Genomic DNA, 5,260 nt, shown 5'->3' on the forward strand with positions numbered 1-5,260 from the left:
GCCTGTATACAATATGATATATAATAATACATAATATATTCACAGTATATGTAATGCTATGAAAGTCTTGGGAAGCCACAAAATATTTCATCGCAAAGAGTTTTTAAAGATTGAGGGACTTCCCTGGTGGCGCAGTGGTTAAGGATCCACCTGCCAATGCAGGGGACACGGGTTTGAGCCCTGGTCCAGGAAGATCCCACATGCCGCGGAGCAACTAAGCCTGTGCACCACAACTACTGAGGCTGCGCTCTAGAGCCCATGAGCCACAACTGCTGAGCCCACGTGCCACAACTACTGAAGCCCGTGCACCTAGAGCCCGTGCTCCGCAACAAGAGAAGCCACCGCAACGAGAAGCCCGCACACCACAACAAAGAGTAGCCTCCGCTCTCCGCAACTAGAGAAAGCCCGCGTGCAGCAGCAAAGACCCAATGCAACCCAAAAAATTAATTAATTAATTTTTTTAAATTAAAAAAAGAAAGATTGAAAAAAGTATCAGAGCACAAAAACAAGTCCTATGGGAAAATGCCAGGATTTCTAAAATAACTGTGAGTGACCATGTAACATTTATAATAATTTGCTTTAATTCATTTTTCCTTTTTAAATTGTGGTTTTACCACATGAGTAGTTGCAATAGAGAGAGTACTGTGGCATGTATGATTTCTGTGTTCTACTTTGTTTGTTTGTTTGTTTTTGGCTGCACTGTGTGGCTTGCAGGATCTTAGTTCCTGACCAGGGACTGAACCCCCAGGCCCTTGGCAGTGAAAGCCCAGAGTACTAACCACTGGACTGCCCGGGAGTTCCCTATTTCTGTGTTCTAGATATGGAAATAGATTCAGAGAAGTTAAATAACTTCCCAAGGTCTCACAGCAAATAAATGGTGGATTTTGAAGTAATATTCAGGTGCTTTTTTGGTAAACTTAATTTTTTCTGATTGCTTACTATCCTAAGCACATTATGTGCCCCCCCTTTTTTTTTAATTTAAATTCACATTTTCTGGTGTCCGTTCTACTATTCTTCTCTGCCTCTCGAAGAAGAAACTCTGTTTAAATGGGAAAGGAGACATTCCATATCCCTCCAGAAATATATTTTCAGTGGTCTTTATGAAAAAAAACTGGGATATGGAGGCATAATCCTGTATTTTAATTTTTTTCTTGAGGACACTGGTGTATGCTTCTTAGTGCCTTTTTATTTCCCTCTTCATTTATAGCCAGGATTTACCAGACTTTTTAGTCTCATGACTCCTTTACACTCTTAGAAATTATTGAGAACCTAACTTTTGTGTATATTTGTTATATACATTGTTATTTACCATGTAGAAATTAAAACCAAGATATTTTTAAAATCATTTTTTAAATAAAAAATGTTAATATAAGTAACATTTTTATGAAAAAACTTTTCAAAAAAATTTAGTGGCAAGAGTGGTATTGTTTTACATTTTTCAAATCTCTCTAATGTCTGGCTTAAGAAGATTGCTCTTTTCTGCTATCTGCTTCTTCATTCAATCTGTTTCAATATCTAAGTTGTGTAACCTCTGGAAAACTTCATATACTCGTGAGAGGAGAGTGAAGAAGGCAGATAACATCATTTTGGTATTATTGTGAAATAGTTTTGAACTTAAGAGCCCCTGGAAGGGTCTTAGGGTCCCTGTACCATACATTGAGAGTTGCTGCTCTAGACAGTAGGCACAGTGATGCGTGTTGAAGACACAAGGCCTAATCTGTCCTCTGGAATTAATGGGATCCAAAACCAGAAAAACAAAGGAAACAATTGATTTACAAAAGAGTCTAATACATTCATTCTATAAATTTGTAGTGAAACTGATCAAGACCCAAAAAACAGACAAGATAACTGCAAGTTTCGATAAGTGCACTTAAGAGTGCAAAGGAGAAAGAATAGAAGACCAAAGATATCTCCTTTAGACAGGGTGACCAGGAGAGGCCTCTGAAGAAGTGACACTTAAGCTGAGACCCAGCCACGTGGGGAGAGAGAGTCCTCTGAACTAGGAAGTAATTTAGAGCTGCCTTAAGTTATTTATTTCCTTGTTTATTATCTGCTCCTCCCACAAGGATATAAGCTCTCTGAGGAGAGGGTCTGTTTCTTGGTTGTCCATTGTTATATTCCCAGCACCTCGTACAGTACCTCGCACATAGATGCACAGTGCAGATTTCTGAATCAGTGAAACAAGTCCTAGAGAGCAGCAAGCAGAGGGAGAGGGGCACAAAGTAAGGCTCAGGGAGCAGTCCCACGAGGCTGTGTAGGCCATCAGAGGTTAGGGTTGTATTCCAGGCACACTGGGAACTTAGAGCAGAAGGAGGACATGTCCCACTTTGGTTTAAGGCTACTTTTTCAGCTGTATGGAAGATGGGCTGGAGGGGAGCAATAGTGGAGTGACACCACGTAGGCTTTTGCAGGACTCCAGTTGAGAAATGACAGCCTGTACTAAGAGCAGTAGTGATAGAGAAAAGGGGCAGAATCAAGGTGTATTTTGGACCTGGCACTGACAGGACTCGCTAATGGAATTAATTTGGAGAATGAGGATAGGAAGTGACGACTAGATTTACTTCTTGAACACCTGAGCAGGTGGTACCAGTGTATGGAGATGAGATGGTTCATGGGCCTAGCGTGGAGAAGGCCAGGTCAGGAGGCAAAAATCAAGGGTACTCTTATGAGTACAGTTAGTCCCCTCACTCAAGGCTTCACTTTCCGAGGTTTCAGTCACCCACAGTCAACCTTGGTCTGTAAATACAAGATGGAAAATTCCAGAAATGATCAATAAGTTTTCAATTGCACACTGTTCTGAGTAGCGTGATGACATCTTGGCCGACCTGGGACATGAATCATCCCTTTGTCCAGCGTATCTCGCCCCTTAGTCATTTAGTAGCCGTAGGGTTATCAGATTGAGTGTCACAGTATCACAGTGCTTGTGTTCAGGTCACCCTTATCTTACTTACCAATGACCCCAGAGCACACGAGGAGTGATGCTGGCAATTCATATATGCCAAAGAGAATCCATAAAGTACTTGCTTTAAGTGAAAGGGTGAAAGTTCTCGACTTAGCAAGGAAAGGGGAAAAAGTCATATGCTGAGGTTGCCACCATCTTCAGTAAAAACAAATAGGAAAAAGAAATTTGTGCTAGTTTTGCTGTCGCACCTCAAACTGCAATAGTTACGAACACAGTGAGTAGTCATGCAATATATTTTGAGAGAGACCACATTCACATAACTTTCATTACAGTATAACTGTTCTATTATTGTTGTTAATCCCTTAATTGGTAAAATAAACTTGATCATAGGCATGTATGTATAGGAAAAACCATAGTATATATAGGGTTCAGTACTATCTGTGGTTTCAGGCATCCACTGGGGGTCTTGGAACTTATCCCAGGTAAATAAGGGGTATGTTCAATTTGAGATGTTTGTTTAACACCTAAGTGGATGTGTCAGCTAGACACCGTGGATATTCAAGTCTGGAATTCGGAGTAGAGGTCAGGGCTGGAGACAAAAAGTTGGGAATCTTAACCATAAAGATATTTAAGTTCATGGGAATTGAGGCAGTCACTTAGGGAAAAAGCATAAGAGAAATGTCTCAAGGCCAAGCCTTGAGGAACCCCAGCATTTAGGTTGGATAGAGGAAAGGGAGCCAGAAGGGGGAGTGAAGAGTGGCCAATGAGGGGGGGGGGAAACCAGGAGGGCAGTTGGTGAGGATGGATGCTCTCCTCCTTCCTAGGTGTAAGAACACATATGAAGAGCAGAGAGTACATTCGGGGGCGGGGGAGAAGCCCCAGAAAGAGGCTTGGCTGGAGGTGAGCCTCTGTCCAAGTCTTAAAGGGTCTGTAGGAGTAATCCTAGCACAGACGGGGAAAGTAGGCATTTTCTAGGCAGAGAGAACAGTCCTGCAGACAAGGAGCAGGGAAATGAATATTCGAGGAAGTTACGAATTAGAACAGGAGGAGATGTTCTAATTGCGAAAGCCTCTTGAGAGGCTTGAGAATGTGGGCAGGAATCCCCATATCACAAAGGGCCTTCCATGTAATAAGGTTGGAGGACTTTTTATTCCTTATTATCAAGGTAATAAGATGCTCATTATAGAAAATATGTAAAAACAAGAAGTCAAAAAGGAAACTACTTCCCAGAGATCTTATTATCTATCTTCCTATACATTTCCTTACATAGTTGAAACTCTGTATGTTTACAGCTTTTTGTTTTTATGTTTTCCTTAAGAAGTTCTGTTAAACACTTCTCCATGACACCAAAGGCTTCATAAATATCTTTTTAAATGACTAGACACTATTTAATAACGTAATCAAAACAAATTAATTCCTTTAATGTTCTGTGTTTATTTCCAACATGTCAAACTTACACAGGATGCTTTAAAATATTTTTTTATTTTACACAAATTTCTTTTAAAAATCCTTGGTAGACGTCAAACGGCTTTCTACCGAACTTTCGCAATTTACTCTTGGCAGGCTTCTGCCTCAGATTGTTTAGAACAATCACCATGGATGCGGTGCTACGGCTGGATGGGGGCGGGCTGGGGGGTGGAGACCGGTGTGGGCCCGGTGAGAGGACCTGGGCATCCCTCAGCCCGGCTACTGGTGTGGGACGTAGCCTGGGAGCTCGTCAGAAACGCAGAACCTCAGGTCCCAGTCCAGACCTACCTAATTCGAACCTGCATGTTAACCAGATGCCCAGACTCCTCTGCCCATTCAAGTGTGAGAAGCACTGATCTAGAACAGTGGTTTCAAATTGCACACTTAGAATCACCTGGGGAGCTTTAAAAAATTCCAACGTCCCGGTTGCACCCCATTCCTATCAAATCTCCGAGAGTGAAACCAAAATACAAAACCTGTAAGTGATCCCAACGTGCAGCCAATTTTGAGAACCTGTGATCTAGGTGCGTAGGGTGGACGGAAACGTTAACAATGGCCAGTTGGGCTCAGGTGGCTGAGGAGCAGGTGTGAGAGCGAAACGTACTCTGCACCGCATAGCTCCTCTCTGCGTTTGCAATTTTGCACAACGTACACGTAGCGCCCGTGTAGAAGAACTAACAAGCGTGGGAAGGCCTAATGTCGGTACCCTGAATCAGGCGCTAAGCCAGCCAGGCCAGGGCAGGTGGCCCTTCACCTAGGGTAGCGCTCTCCACCCCCGCGCCCCGCCCCTCTGAGCGCCCGGAGGAGACTTGGGGCGCAGGCGCACTCGCCGCCGCGGCTGTGTCGGCCTCCGCTGACGTCAGGACGCCTCGCGGGTTAGTCCCCCGCCCC

This window comes from Aethalodelphis obliquidens, unplaced genomic scaffold, assembly GCF_003676395.1.
Source record: "Aethalodelphis obliquidens isolate GAN/ISIS:26980383/991018 unplaced genomic scaffold, ASM367639v1 scaffold23, whole genome shotgun sequence".
In the NCBI taxonomy this organism is placed as follows: Eukaryota; Metazoa; Chordata; class Mammalia; order Artiodactyla; family Delphinidae; genus Aethalodelphis; species Aethalodelphis obliquidens.